At 36.7% G+C, this 17205-nt stretch overlaps 1 long non-coding RNA gene across 1 annotated transcript; it reads left to right on the forward strand.

Annotated features, from left to right (window-relative positions):
• Positions 1 to 11359: 11359 nt before the first annotated feature.
• Positions 11360 to 15165, forward strand: LOC140038627 (uncharacterized). Its single transcript, XR_011842203.1, has 2 exons — positions 11360 to 12041; positions 14546 to 15165. It is a non-coding gene; the product is annotated as an uncharacterized lncRNA (long non-coding RNA).
• The last annotated feature ends 2040 nt before the right edge of the window (positions 15166 to 17205 follow it).

Genomic DNA, 17205 nt, shown 5'->3' on the forward strand with positions numbered 1-17205 from the left:
TGCTTGTTGGTTCATAATTTAACTAAAAAAATTTTTTCTCATATCATCAAAGTATCAAGTATGTTCTTGGGTTTTCAGAAAATTCATGGATATTGGAAATTTTTTTCTTCGTTTATTGTAATTACAAGGGGACACAAAAGGCATTTGTTTTTTTCCATACATGTGAAGAATTCTCAATACTTAATGACTGCTATAAGAAGAAAATTAGCAAAAATCCTAACTCTCTAATTATCCAAATCGAATGGTAGAACTGTTATGAGTTCGCCCAGTGAAAACATTTTGATCGTGATGTGAATTGCTTTTAGATACAAAACTTTGGAAGAAACTTGTTCGTTGCTTTATTCGATTTTGGTTAGCTTATAAGTAGTTGTTGGGCTTGGGCATTCACACCACTGGTTATCATTTATGCACGCAACTGCTCTGGCCGCCAACATTTCACGATAGAGAAATAATCTGCAGTTCTGTAAGAAACACTGATATTGATATCTGAAACCGGAATTTCAATTTGCTAAATGCAGTTAAAGAGTTTTACTAGATATATTCTCGAGTATGAAAACCAGCTTAAAGCAAAACGAAATCAATTTTCTAAAGATCTAAAACAAAAATCTAGCAGATTACTTTAAAGCCAACCAAAATCTGCATGATTAGAATTTCAGTTTGCTTCAGTAGGTATAATCTAGAGGACCAACAAAACCAACTTAAACAAATTGAATTCACCTTTCCAAAGATCTCAAGCAATAATTGATAGTTGAGTATCCAGATTGAGCAAAACATTCCATTGCATGGAAGTTGAATTAAGAAACACATCATCTCACAAATGAATCGAGAGAAGACTAAGTTACTGAAATTTGATTATCTTACAAGTTCGGGGAGTAATACAACAGAATCCACAATCATACTATGAACTACTAATAAGAACTTTGATGTCCCCAGTTGCTTCCCTGATTCTTTTTGCAGACTCTTCTGCAGATTGTCTGCACCAGTGCACTTCAATCACTTCCAGTGTACCTATGTCTGCAAAATCATTCGGGATTTCCTCGAGGTCTTTGCAATTTTGCAAGACAAGCCGTTCAAGTTTGGGAAGGTGATCACAAGTAGCATTCCATTGACAGATGTTCAGATTGTCTAACTTCAAGAATTTAAGTTCCTTGAAGTGTTCTTCCTCCATGTCCCATATCAGCCCCTTAAAGGCACCAAGAAGTAATTTGAGAACTTCCAGGTTGGGCAGTCTCCCAATTGTTGAGATGCGGCTCCATGGTAGGTGGAAGTTTGAAAGAGTCAATTCCCTCAGATTTGGTGGGAGAACGAATTCACTGGTGATTGCTCTCCCAACGTAAAATACATTGAGTGACATTAAACGAGTTAGAGAATCCAGTTTTGGAAACTGACCACAATTCTGGGAAGAATCCCGTGGGTGAAAGAATATGCATTTCAGTTTACGAAGATTTGGCAACCTCTTCATTATGTTCTCTGTATCTTCACCACAAGAAAGAGAGAGACGTGAAAAGCTAACCAAATTTCCCAACTCACAGCAGCCGCCAAACTCCTTATCACCCAACTTGAAAGCAACATGCATGTTCACATGAAGATGCCTCAAACTTGCCATGCTCCACATATTGTCTGGTAAGACAACCTGACCACGTAACCCCTTCACAACAAAAGTTTCCAATTTTCGGAGATTGGCTATGGATTGTGGAATAGAACGCATATACCCACTAACCGCCAAATACCTCAAATGAACCAATAGTCCTATTTCAACAGGAAAGGTAATACCAATGTTGATCATTTCAAAATCCAACGTGCGCAGAAGTTTGAAGTTGTGACAAATGAGTGAGATGTTGTAAGGACATCTAGGCTCTGAATCAGTTGAGGGAAAGAATATTATAGAACGGGTGCCCAGCCCAAAAGGCACTGATTCAAAAAAATGAACTCGCTTCAAAAATATGCACAACCGATAGGATTCATATGTTACGTGATCAGAATAATGGCCAAAATCGAATTCAAAACCAAAATCTGAGCTGGGAAAAGAAGCATATGGCTCATCAGACCTGGTTATTAACTTGAAAAAGTTCTCTTCTTTGGCTTTTAACTGACAAAAATCACGTAACAGATCATGCAAGCGACATGATTTGACCGTTCCGTTGGATCTTCTTTTGGAGACTTCCACCAGGCTTCTGCTAATCAACTCCATCAAGTAACCCTCGGCAATACCTTCTAAGCTCTTCAACTCAGAGTCATGAATGAAACCTTCAGCAAGCCAAAACCGTATCAACTTGCTAACAGGAATATCCTTGTCTTCAAGGAAAACTCCCAAGTAAAGAAAGCACGGTTTTAGATATCCCGGTAAGTGTTTGTAACTCAATTCTAAGATTTCCATGCACCGAGCTTTTGGATCTTCCATAACTTCAGCAATCAAGCTTTTTGCAATTTTCCCCCACGATTCTGTGCTCCTTTCGATCCTTTGGAGGAGACCAGATATTGCAACAACAGCAAGAGGCAATCCTTTACACTTTTTGGCAATTTCCTTACCAACTAGCAACAATTCTTCAGGACAACCTTCACCATGGAAAACTTTCCCTACTAACAAGTTCCAACTTTCATCATCAGAAAATAAGCGTAGAGAATGAGGATCACTATCTGGTTCAATTTGCAAGGCCACATCACGAAGGCGGCTTGTAATCAAAATTCTGCTTCCATTGGCTTCATCTGGGAATGAATTTCTTAACTCATTCCAAACTCCATCATCCCACACGTCATCCATAACAATGAGAAACCTGTTTCTTAGTAAGCACTGATGCAATTTTAATTGGAGATCTTCGTTAGTCATTTGACGAATTTCATCCGTAAGCCCGAGAATGCCACGTAAAATCTCCAGCAACAGTTCTCTTTTCTCATATACTTGTGAAACAGTACACCATGCATGACAATGAAAGTAATACATAACATTTGGATGGTTAAACACTTTCCAAGCCAGAGTTGTCTTACCAATACCAGGCATTCCAATAATGGAAACAATGCCACGCCGTGGGGATCCTTTGATGAGTTGATCAATCACATATTGTTCTTCATCTCTGAGATCGACCACCATTTCATTGATTGCTGCCCGTGACATCATGTTGGGTGGAACCTGGATGATGTGTTTGCTACTTAGGACTCTGGCATCCGAGGTTGTCAACTGAATACTAGAGGCTTGTTTACTAACAATCCTTAACTCCTCTAGCAGATCATAAACCAAAAAGAAGTGCTGCCATTGAGCATCAACCTCAATTGAGTCAATAACATGCTCAATTTTATATGCTATATTGGCAGCATGAACACCAAAATCTTTCAGTTCTGGATTGTCCTCAATATCCGACTCCGAAACTTTCATGAGAAAGGAACCCAATGACTCGAAATGTAGATGAATCTCTTTTATGTAATTCCTGACTTGTTCAATTGATGCAGGATCATATTTCAGCAGCTCCTTTAGGTTTCTGACGAGGAAATCAATGAACCCTGGCATGTAAGTCTTGGGAATATCAGAAAATGGAAATTGGGGACTTAGCTCTCTAAGCTTTGCCCTGAGATGATTCTGCTTATCTAGCAGCTGAGAAGATGACATGATCATATTGATGATGGGTCCTGTCATCCCTGCATCAAAAGTTTCAGTTTGTGGGAAGATCAAGTCCATGTCCTGTGTCTCCTTCTTTAGCTGGTTGCAGAGAAGTGTGAAAAGATTAAGCCGCGCGAGTAGTGCAATTTGATCTTTCCGATAAGCCACGGAATTTGCTGCCCTACTACTCTCAATTGATAACTTCTTAAATGAGGCTTCTGCTTTGAAAGCAACAATGTTAAGAAGCAATAGCAGAGTTGAGTTCCTCACCGTGGGTTCTGTTATCTTCTCGGCCTCAAATAACTGATGGAGAGATGCGACCTTGTGGTCCACTTGTTGAATGAGAGCCGCGGTCTTATTCCCATATTCTGCATTATACTCTGCCTTTCCATGAGGATGTTCTCCCAAACATTTTATCAATTCTTTTGTCATCCGATCAGCATCATCTTTAGCACGATTGAGCAGATCTTTAATTTGGAAAGTGCTCCCTTGAATGTTAGGGTGAAGCATCCCCTTGAGGAAAAGCTCCGTCAGGAGAAGACAAACATTTATACGCAGCTCAGAAGGTCTAGGCTCAGCTTTTAGCAGCGTCTGTTTGAGAGATCCCGTCTCCATGAGCACCGAATGAACTTCTGCAAAGAAAATTGGCACCGTTTGATCCTCTTCTTCCTCGTCCTCCTCCAGTTTGGTGAAGACTAAAAGCTTTAACCGCTCATAGATAACTCGATAATAGTTGTCTCCAAGATCTCCGATCCTCACTCTAGGGACAACATAATAGCGATAACGAAAGCAAAAATTGGGCTCAACTCCTCCAATTTTATGGAGAGCTACAAGGAAATGGAGATGGAACTCCATGAATCCGGGATTAGTAGGATCAATCTCATGTTGCAAATTCACTAGAGGTTTTGTTAGATTAATGATTTCTTCCTCTTTGATTCGGTCATTCGTTTTTCTGCAGTAAATCTGGCACTTAAAAGTGTGGATTGCAGTGCGTACCACCACAGATGCAACACGAGTCACGAAATCATTGATAATATTTACATCATCACCACTTGCTCCTGCTGCTGCTGCTGCTGGGAAGTCGAGATCCCTGAATACATCTTCCATGTAATTCCGGATCAAGCGTAGCTCTGCCACCAGGGCATTGACTGGGTCGCCCAACCGCATACTCGCCACAATCCCGGCTACAGTGGCTAAAAATTTTAACCAAAAAGAAACATCGGATGGTGATTTCAGTCGACACGACGACCTCCCGGATAAAACCAAAAGATGTTCAACAGCTTCTCCGATCTCTTCGATCACATTGCAGGTTTTCTTGTAATAATCTTGGAGAATTTCGTCGTCCACCAGGGATAGCACTTCCCGGCCAATCTCCTGGGCTGCAGCTTCGATCTTGAATCCCATATTAAGCAGCACCCGCTCTGCATGTTCATCTCTCACCAGCTTGTGAATTGCTTCCCAAATAAACCTCAAAAACTCCCAATCAGAGATTCTTTCACGTACGAATGCACCACCAATCGGTAACTTACGCAAGAAAAAACCTATGATATCCCAGCTGGGAATATCCATTTCCAGATCCAGAATTTTGATCTCTTACTTGAGCAAGCATACCAAGATCTGTCTATCAGACTGGTCTGTCTGTGTAAACGAGAAATTCTTCTAATGGAGTAGCAGCTATGCAAGAGACTCCCCGACGCATCGGGGGCCTCACAATTTGAGGCACTTTCCATTTCAAACAATTTCACGGCCAAGATTAGATTACTGTAATGGGACGGTCAGGATGGGGCCACGACATGGTTTTTAGTTGAGCCCCACAAAACAGTACCGTTTCGTGTCCGACAAAGAAAAGTGAAAATTAAGGACTAATAGCATGACCGCATTTGGAGAACACGTAGTTGGGATTTTGGACCCTTCCGCTTACTGTATTCAAAAAAAAAAAAAAACTCTATAAAATTTTTAATGAAACCCAACATAGAGAAATAAGGTCCCAACTTCTTCAACATTTTGGAAAGTGAAAATTTATGCGATCCTACAAATTCCAGATTTATTGAAGTTTTGCTTGTTAGTCTTTTTTTTTTTTTTTCTTTCAGTATAAATAGAAAGTTTGAATTGAAAATCTTTCCCTCACGCTCTTTCGTTTGAAATTATCTAATTCAACTCTCCTCCTTCCGAATCACCACCGCTCTACATGTTGGTTGATAATTAAAAAAATTTTTTTTCCTCATATCATGAAAGTATCAAGTATGTCCTTGGATTTTTAGAATATTCATAGATATTGGAATCTTTTTTGTCTTTGTTTGTTGTAATTACAAGGGGATACAAAAGGCATTTGCTTTTTTCCATACTTGTGCAGAAATTCTCAATATCTAATGACTGCTATAAGAAGAAAATTAGCAATAATCATAACTCTCTAATCATCCAAATCGAATTGGTAGATTAGGGCTGTTATAATTTCTTAATTGGCAAATAAAACTTTTGGTTTGAATTAGTCTTGTTCAAGAACAATTTAGAAATCGTTATGCCAGAACAATTTAGAAATCGTCATGGCAGTGTTGTGTGTAAGAGTATGTAAAAACACTTTAAAGAAAAATTTTCCGTTTTGATCATTATTTAGCTGCTGTAAATATATTTGATTTTTGAATAATTGCAAAACAATGGATGGCTGAGTTGTTATGAGTTAGCCGATTGAAAACATTTTGATCATATAATGTGAATTACTTTTAGAGACAAAACTTTGGAAGAAACTTGTTTATTGCTAATCCGATTTTGGCTAGTTAATAAGTAGTTGCTGGACATTCACATCACTGATTATCGTTTATACATTTAAGAGTGAATTCAATATTGATGTCTTTAGCTTACAACCAATTGCAGGAGATTAACCAATTGCAGGAGATTTGCAAGTTGATTACTATTATTACAAGTTGTAAACCATTATTACTTTGGTTGGTTTGCAAGCAATTCTTGGACATTCAAATTAGCTGATGCTGTTTTGACACCCAAGTGTTAAAGGCATTATTTGGTTGGTTTACAAGCAATTCCATGTAGGTTTTGATAATACAAGATTAACGAGGGTGATAATTGTTTTTGCAATACGGGGGATGAACAGCATTGGGAAGCAGATAATGGATATTCAATGATTTTTTTTTATATGAATGATGTAAATTAATTGTGAAACATAAGACATCCTGTGACAGCCCCACCTTCCGCTAAGGCGAACCAAAGGGTTCGGCGGACTGCCTGTCAAACTCTCATCAGGACTACGGAGTCGAATCACACCAACCCTATATCACGCGCAATAGAACCCAAAGAAAACAAACAATTGGAGACCACCAAGATAAAATATAACTTACCAAACCATACGGTGATACGGAACTTCAATGAAACACCTCAACGAAAGGAAAACGAACGAAAATGGCCACGTCACAATCCGGCCGGAAGTTGGCCGGATTAAAGGCAGTGGCTAACCCAAAATTTTTCAAATGCCGCGCTCGCCCGATCGTCCAACGGTTACAAGAAACATTCACCAAAGCCATAGAAGAATAACATCTCAAAGGAATACACTTAAAAAAAAAAAAAACAAGGTTAAATACTTATTACATTGGAGTCTTGAACAAATTAACTAAAGTACAAGCCAAAGTATTCATACTGTTCAAAATACAATTAGGGTTTCGGTTGCAAAAGAGCTTAACAAAATAACCTATACACTAGCTCGACCCTTTCTTCCAAAACCATGATTTCAAAGTTTGTCCCCTGTAAGGAAAACAAAAATAACGGGAAGAGGGTGAGGTTACACTCAATGAGGTACCAAAATAATAACAGTCAAGAATCATGGAACTTCATGTTCAATTAGTCACATGTGCATATCAAATAGGAAAATAAACAAACACTTTAGATAGAAAGGATACAGGTGGTTCTCGGGAGCCCAAAGTTCCCATTGCATTATTTGATCCAAACCCGTTGACTCTCCGTCAACGTATAAAGAATAACCCTATCCGTAGACCCCACTTTACACCAAATTTTGTCCACCAAACATACCCCTTACCGGGCCAGAACACCTCAACAGAAACAGAAGTGGTAATACTCGAATATACTGAAATTCCAGAGTCTCCAATACCCAAAAACTTTCCAGAAACAGACTACCGTAACTCGTTATCTAATCGACCAGACCCTTGCCGGCTCGACTCGAGTAACTAACCACAGGTTTTGAACTCAAAAATCACAGAAGGGTCGTGGGATACAAGCCTCCAGACAACGTCAGTACAGACTCAGATACAGATAACAGATTCAAGTATACATAGTAAATAGGCATACAGAACAAGAGAATGAGTGTGATAAAGTACACCCTCGTCTCGAACAGAATAAACAGATAGTACAGTCATTCAAATCATAGATTTCATGTACAGAAATCCAATTAAGCAATAAATGAGGGGAGTGGTACACTCACCAATTCGAGCAAAAATAACTTCAAGGGTTCCCTCCCAAAGTATGCTTTAATCACCAAGAAACCCTAAAATAACCAAGGCAAAACAGTTATGATTTCCACATCCACAAACTCAGGGAACGGATTACACAATTTAGGCTCGACTCCGAGTCATATGCCTAACCAAGTTTAATTACTACTGCAAGGATACAAAAATGTGATTTTGGACGAAAAGGTAGCATAAGGACCTAGGAACACTAACAACCCAAAAGCCCCTTCATTTCTACCAAGAATCCACTCACACTTGAAGGAGCCAACTTCCCCCAAAAAATTGGACAGCATTTCCTTTAAATTTTCTTACTTTTCCATCCTACAATCCACACCAAATTTGATTTCAAACCAACCACAATTGCACATACGATTCATAGGCAATAAAACACATCTAATAGGGCCACAATACCCATCAATTTGAGCCAATTAATAGCTCCAAAATCAATCACAATTGAGCTCCACATTCATCAAAGATAGTTTCCGTGCTCAAGTCCAAGCCTTAGGTTACAAATATCATGTCAAACAAAGGAAATTCTATAAATATCAAGTTTCACGCACCTTTCGGCATGATAACCACAACTAAAGCTACACTTATCGGATTGAGACGAATCTTATGTCGTTTCGAAGCCAAGACATATACTTACATTTATTATGAAGACCTCTAAAGCCAAATCATGCATTTTCATGGTCAAAAATCGAAATCTCAGAGAGAACAGAAAACTGTCCGTGAAACAAGGCTTGTGGCCAGTCAAGGGTATTTTGGTCATTTCACAAGCTACAGTACTCTGATTGAACTGAAATTTTACCAGTAGTTAGCTAACTCAATTACCTACAACTTTCATGTTTTGAGCAAGGGCTGATTTGGCCTCCCTCAAGGATGAACATACAGTGCAAAACCAGGACAGATTACTACAAATGGAAACCCTAAGCTGGAATTTTACTCCACAAGCTGAAACTTTCCGTAGACAACCAAAATTAGCATAGATTAGCTTCATTTTACACATAACAAAGCTATCATTCCATGACCAATCATTAATCATCACATGAGGGTAGAAAAATCTCCAATAAATCTGAAATTTACCAAACCCTAACTCAAGCCATGAACTTTCTCACAAAACTACCTATTTAACAACTATAATCCACTAATATGCAATTATTAAAAGTAAAGAGGGATTTTCTTGGCAAGTTACCTTATACCCACAAGAAAGATGGTAGCTTAGGCTTCTTCCTCCCAAAATAGCTCCACAAACACCTTGGAAACTACCTTAACTAGCACTTTTATGGAGTAGTTTGCGATTTAATCGGTTAGAACTCAAGATTTGGACAAGAAATTGAAGTGGAAGATGAAGAACTCTCTTGGTTTTTCTCTCAATATTTTCGGCCAAAGGAGACAAGAAAGTGAAGCAATTTTTGGTCAAAAATCTGATTTTAGTAAAGTTAATAACCTTGGTCAAAAATCCAACTTCCAATGATTTTGTGACAAATGACACCTTAGGGTTCAAATCTCATCCTTTTGTCTACCAATCATTAATCTATCTAGCTAACCTCTAACTATCTTCTAACACCTTGTACAGTAATATCCCTTTATACAAAACTTCAACTAATCATCAAAAATTTATCGCACTTAGCACACTAGTGGGTCACGCGCCAATAATACACTTCAAACTTAACATGAACTATCTTATACTAGGAAAATGAGTTAAAAACTATACTCACTCATAAAAATCTTTGGAAAATTGATATAGTAAAATAAAGTAAAGAAAATGCATGCAAAATAAATAAAATAATATAATATAAACTAAAAAAATTTTACGGGTCCTCACACATCCATTTACCATGGATTTGGAGCCCTCCGGTTTAAATCAGTTGTGAATATCTAACAACATTTGGTGTGAACTCGTATAATTTCAGTGAAATTATAATTTTTTTACACAAATTTAGTTGTATAAATCACGAGCTCAAGTTTTACACTAAAGTTGTATGAATTTATACCAAATACAATAGTAATTACACAACTAATTTGAATTGGATAACAACTCAATTTGTAAAGTCTCGAATCCTGTTTACCAGTACAAGGATATGGTTCTTTTGGTTAACGTTAAATTGTAAGTTGTTGACATTCAAAAGAGGAACTAGATGGTGGCACTGGAGCAATGTAGATGAATCTTTTTTGTTACACTTGCAAGTTTAAAACCCAAAAGATGTGCAGTCTGAACCAAATTGTCTCGAAGAGAAGATCGGCAAACTAAACCTACTAGGAAAAAAAAAAAAGAATTATTCTAACAAGTATCCAATAGATACTCATTAATACAGTCAAATTGCATTCAATCTACCATATCAATGTATATATTAACAATTATTACCTTCTCTTACATTTTGACACTTTCCCTGTTAATATTACTTTAACAATTATTATCATCCCTTATGTTTATATACTTTTTCTAATTAACTTTACTTTTCAAAAAAATTTAATGCCTAAAATATATATTAATGAGTGCCCCGTTAGACAAAATAAAAAATAAATATTTAATGGAATACAAAAGTATGATTTAATGGACAAAAAGTTAACTGAATCACAACTAAACCACTTTAAAAAAGTTTTTTCACTTTTGTAACTTCCCCATTATCTGTAGAGTGATAAGGGAAAAGTATCATAATATGTGTGCTAAGTAGGTATCTATACAATAATAAAGGAAGAAAGGTGGGAGTTGGGGTAAACATTTTGCGTCATTTTTTAAACTTTCAATTGCCCTGAAAATATTAATTTTTACCTTAACCACCTAATCACATTTGCTAATATAATCTCTCATAACTCCCAATGATAATGATAAATTAATTTTTTTTGTTATAATTGGAAAGTCTCGAACCCGACATCTCACATAACTCTCTTAAATATTGTAACTACCAAATTAATTATGACTGTATTAAAGAAAAAAATTACTGAAGAATTTATATAAAATTTAAAGTTTGTAAAAATAAAAATAATATATTCATAAAAATTAATAATTATTTCTAAACTGCACACGCATTGGGTGCTTTCTTAATAAGAAGTGTATAACTTCTATCAAATTATTATGAAGGGAATGAATTATGATTATGCATTAAATCATGCACGAAAATGTACTAGTCTCTGTATTGAATGTAATCACGCAAAGTATGTAATTACTTTTAACCATGATTGTACAGAACTTTCTCCTTCATTATTAAATTGCCTTTTCAATACTTTCCCAAAAATATATTCCTTGGTTTTTTGTTAAATAACATGCCGCCTTGGTCCATCCCATCCCAACTTTAGCCTTTTCTTTTTCTTTCTTTTCCTTCCATCAATAATTCCCAACTCTAGCTTAAAGCCGCACTAATTTTCAAAGGAAAATGATATTCAGTCCGATCGGATCAAGCCGTCCAGCAGGCATGAAATTATGAAATTGTAACTTTTAAGGCTTGAAGAGGACATGCTGGCCGTGGTAGCTGGAAAGAGGAACAACTAAACTATACTCTTGTAAGCATTTCGTTAAATTTTCGATGGTATACTACAAAGAAAATTATGTTGTCAATTTCTCAGGAACGTGAAAAGCAGCATGAGGCAAATCTTTTTAGATGTCTGGATCAGATAATTGCATCATCTGTAAAACCCTGGATTTTTGGGACTCATTTTCATTATCTTGCCCAATTAAATTAAATGGTAATTTACCCTTGGTAAAAGCAAAAATAATTGCAGGTTAGGTTAAAGGGTTAATTGAGGGATAGGATGGGATAAGAAAGGGTAATAGTTTACAACAGTTAAAACTCATATCTAAATCACCTACTAGTGGGTGGTTATTAGGGTTTAGCATACCTATCAGAACAACAAAGAGAAAAAAAAATAACATCTCTCCTACCTTTCATTATCTGCCTCCCCTAGAGCAAAAGCTGTCAGAGAGTAGAGAAGGAGAAGCAAGCGACACCGTCAATCGATCAGACGACTAGGCCCCTAAACCTGTAAGTCCTAAATTCATGTGAAACTTCTCTTTTAAGTTCTATTAGTCGGATTAATTATTCTAAAGATTTTACGGATATGTATTATGTTATATATGGAGATATATGCTTGTATATGAGATTTAGGAGGATTCGTATCTGAATTAGTAGGATTAAGGTATTAAATTTTTATTATGGGATGAATACGATTTACCGAAATCTATTGGAAAGTTATTATGAAAAAAAAAAAGAAGAAAAGTTGTTGAAGCCAAGCTTCAACGATGCAAAAAAAAAAAAAAAGGAGAATAGTCTCCAGCAAGTGGCTGGCGACATGGATCAAGTAGGAAAGGTTGGCCGAAAAAGAAAAAAAAAAAAAAAAAAAGAGTCGCCAGCAAGTGCTGGCGACAGAGACAATTAACAAAGGTTGGCCAAAAGGTAAAGGAAAAGAAAAATAGCGGAAGTAGGGTCCCCTCTTTTCACTAGCTAAAGAAGGAAAAAATATATATATATATATTATGAATAAAAGAAAATCGTAATAAAAATAATTTAAAAAATATATATATATATGGCAAGTATACTTGGGTCAAAATATAATACAGGTTTAGTGAATGTTCAGAAGATAAATTTTAAATATAACTAACTCACCTTTATAACTTATCATGGGTATTAAATTTCAAAACCCAAGCTAAAAATAATTTTTAGAGTTGCAAGATTTAGTCATCTAAGTTTATACTTAATTGATTAAGTCTAAAATAATTAAATAGAAATCTAAAATATCTTAATCTAACCTTACTAGATCAATTTGTACAATGTAGCATAAGTCCTAAATTGTTGGACGAAACGTGTAAAATCGTAATAATGATAATAATAATAATGATACTAATGATAACACTAATAGTAATAATAATAATAATAACAATAATAGTAATAATAATAACAACATAGATATAGGTGAAGTAAATTAAAGATATAAACAAAAATTAAATGAAAATATAAATACAAGTGGAATAAACTAAGACAATAATTATAATAATAAATCAATAAATACACATATAGACATAAATAATAATAACATCTACACATGCACAAAAAAATGGAAGTAAAGCAAAGGATAATAGTAACTAATTTACAAATATATATAAATGGTTACAAAATAAAGTAGCGATGACGAGGACGACAATAATAATAATGAATAATTATAAATTATAGATATGTATAATAAGATAATAGTCAAGATAATAAACATGATTAGGAATAATTACTTTCTTTTAAAATTATAAAACTTTACAAAAAGACGAACTTTCCAAATTAAGAAACTTTCTAAAAATAGAAACTTTCTAAAAATGGAAATCGTCCAATTTAGGGGAAATGCTGTTAGGGTTCATACAATGGTCTAAACATGAATCTTCGACTTACTCAGAGTTCGTATATTATGTATTTATAGGAAGTAACAAATTAGGAAGTCTATGCATTTGATATGTACGGTACCAGTTTAAGAGACCTAAGGTAGTTCCACTCGAGCAGCCAGATGAAGGTAGATGGTACTTACCCTTCTGAGATTTCAAAGGTGCAAAAATGAAAGTTTTGTTTCAATCTTATTTTGTTGTGTTGACTCGAAATATATTTGATTAAATGCTTTACTTGGATATTTGTGAAGGTTATATTTTTACTATATAAAAATGGACCATGTGACTTATTTGAAATGTTTTGATATGTTATTATATACCAAACGAGTTGAATCTTTTATGAAATCAAAGATTTATGTATATGACGTGTGGAATGAATTTTTGACAAGTAAAGCTCAAAACAGTTATGGAATAGATGATAGGGGTTATAATCCTGTCTAATCGTCATGGTAGCCTGGTATAAAGTTCGGCCGATTGACAAGATCATGGTAGCCTGGTATAGAGTTCGGCCGATTGACAAAGCCATGGTAGCCTGGTATAAAGTCTGGCCGATTGGCAAGGTCATGGTAGCCTGGTATAAAGTCCGGTCGACTGACCCATGTATGAAAGAGGCCAATCGGTAGTCATGAAACCTATTGGTCGCCCACCTAGAAGGGGTTTAATCTCTAGATTGAGTACTCAGTAGCCGGTCATCACATGTACTTGTTATGAGCTAATATGAAATGATTTATGAGTTAATATGAAATGATTTATGAACTGATGTAAAATGAGACTTATGAATGGATTTATGAACTGATATGGAATGACTTATGAATGGATATGAAGAGACTTGTGAATTGAGACGAAACGATTTATGATTGAATGATTTTCCACGTTCATTTATCAATAAGATGCTTTTAAATTGCTTGCCACTTGTTACTACTGATCGTTTTATAAACGATGTTACTTTCAAAATTATGGATGTGATCGACACACGCAAAGGATTTGATTTCTATCTATATATATGTATCTGATAGAGCCGTTATTTGGCACGTTTTGCAGTGTTATTTTGTCCTAATTTTGGCTATTTACTGTGCTAAGTACTGAGGTTTAACTTATATTTCATATTTGTATGAATTATAGGTGGCCGGCATTAAAAATGATCTCTTGAGGCAAATTTACAGAAGATCCTTCATCTCAGAGCGTGGCCACGCCTTAAAAGGTAGACGTTACCGAAAAGTCGGACCCTGGTCCACGTGAACCGCGAGGAGCATGGGATTAAAACTCCAAAAGGCTAGCTTTTGCTTCAATCAATTGGGTCAGACGTGACTTGGCTCCTGGTGGCTTCAATTAAAAAGAAACTCCAATGAGAATGAGGAAATTAGGTCCACATGGACCAGCTACGCGGGATAAAAACTCCAATGAAGAGAAGAGCTTTGCTCCGCGTGAATTTCCCCTGCGGCGCTATATAAGACAACAAGAAAAGGGACCCGGGGGGTGCTACTTTTAGCTTTAGATTTACTTCTGCAAGATTTGTGAGACGTTTGCTTTTTCTTTCTTTCTTCCCTACGGGAGTTTGAGTTTTTCCTTTTCCCAGGCGCTAGACGTCCTTGCCCCTTTTGACTTTTCATTGGATAATTTCTGCGTAGCTTTTGGCTTGTACTGGCGGCTTCAACACGAAGCCAGAACCACGCGAGCTTCATCGTGAGAGCTTTTGTCTCTTCTTAGTAGATAATTTAACTTGCGGCTTTGGCTTTGCGTTACTTTATTTCCTCCAACCTCTTCGGCAATTAATTGAATGAATTCAATTAAATCACGTGGGATCGACACGATATGGAGCGGCTAATTTTCTCCTCTACCCAAAGGTTGACGCGAAGGCGCCGTCTATAATATCTGTGAGATCTAATCGAATCTTCATTATTTCTTTCAATTTATTGCTATTCGTGCGTTTCCTGAATTAATTGTTCATGGGTATTGTATTAATTGAATATCAACGGTCGGGTATTTGATTTAATTTAATAGCCTACTGCCACGTTAATTAAATAGAATCCGTAATTGTTCATTTAGTTAACACCCCGTGGCAACCACCATAATTGGCTTTATGATGGGGAAACGCAAGATCTAGCTTAAATAAACCCTCTTAGCGTGTTTATTGGTTAGGGTTGGGTTCTTCTAGCTTTAATGCAATTGGGTAATTAAATTCCTATGGTCGTACCTAGGGTTGTTATCTGGTTAGGGAAGCAGTTAATGGTCGTACCTTAACTGTCGAAAAAGTAAAGAAGAACTGGTTGTCAGAGCTTATTGATAACTATAACCAACCTAGTGATGAATGGATGAAATACCTTTGGATCGATGAGCATTTAATTGGACCGTGCCTGAGCAGTTGAATCTTTGGGTAGAATTTTATTAATTGCTATTTTTAGTGAATTGTGCTTTGTGAGTTGGTTTTGAATTTAGTTCGCTTTATTTTTATTTTAATTGTTTGCCTCCCATTGAAAATCCCCCAATTCCATTCTACTAATTTGGAAAGAAATAATTTCCTACCCGCTCCCTGTGAAATCGATCCTACTTGCCATTGTACACAAAAGTAATACTCTTACAAACTAATCTGGTATATCGGATCAAGCAAACTCTTCGGGAATATGGTGAATCAAGTAACCTATTGCACACCTAGGGTCCCTGCTCCAGTATTTGGATTTGTTCTATAATTATTTGTGGTGGTAATTAGGACTTTTTAGTAATTATTATTGCACAGGTTCGGCACCTGTCAATTTTTGGCGCCGTTGCCGGGGAGTTGGCGTTTGGATTATTTGTTTCTTTTCAAATTCAGTATTTATTTTATTTTTATTTTATTCTATTCTTCTTGGTATTTTTGCTAGTTTATGCCCCATTCTTCTCGCACAGGTGAATTAGTATACGATCATGAGGTTGAGAAGGCAGCGCGTAGGCGGAGGCAAGAGACCAAGAGACGAAAAGAAGGGCCCTTATTTATTGCAAACGAGTCGGTAGAAGACGAAGTAAGCATGGCCAACACCCAAACATTAAAGGAGCTGGCTGCCCCGGAGCTGATTCACCAGCCCTTATGCATCACATTCCCCACTCTGGCTGAGAATACTGCTTTCGAACTGAAGTCGGGGCTGATTCACCTCTTACCTTCTTTCCATGGTCTCTCTGGTGAAGAACGCCACAAGCACGTTAAGGAGTTCGAGGTGGTTTGCTCTAGTATGAAACCTCCTGAGGTCACTGAAGAGCAAATTAGACTGAGAGTCTTTCCGTTCTCTCTCATGGATGCAGCTAAAGATTGGCTGTACTACCTACCAGCATGTAGTATTATCACATGGGCACAGTTGAAGAAGAAGTTTTTGGAAAAATTCTTCCCTGCATCCAGGGCTGCGAGTTTGAGGAAGGAAATCTGCAGCATTAAACAGTATTCCGGGGAGTTCTTGTATGAATATTGGGAAAGATTTAACAAGTTGTGCACTAGATGCCCGCAGTATCAAATTAGTGAACAACTGTTAATCCAATACTTCTATAAAGGACTCCAATCAACTGATAGGAGTATCATTGACGCTGCGAGTGGGAGAGCACTGGCAAACAAGACACCAAAGGAAGCATGGGAGCTTATTGAAGCTAGGGCAGAGAATTCTCAACAGTTTGGCTTCCGTGAGAGTAACCCTACCCGCAGGGTTAATGAGGTGGAGTCAACATCTATTCAGCAACAGTTATCGGAGCTCACATCCGTTGTTCGACAATTAGCTGTGGGGAATGTGCCCCAAGTAAAGGCCTGTGGAATCTGCACAAAT

The sequence above is a fragment of the Coffea arabica genome, chromosome 3e (assembly GCF_036785885.1).
Source record: "Coffea arabica cultivar ET-39 chromosome 3e, Coffea Arabica ET-39 HiFi, whole genome shotgun sequence".
NCBI classification, from domain to species: Eukaryota; Viridiplantae; Streptophyta; class Magnoliopsida; order Gentianales; family Rubiaceae; genus Coffea; species Coffea arabica.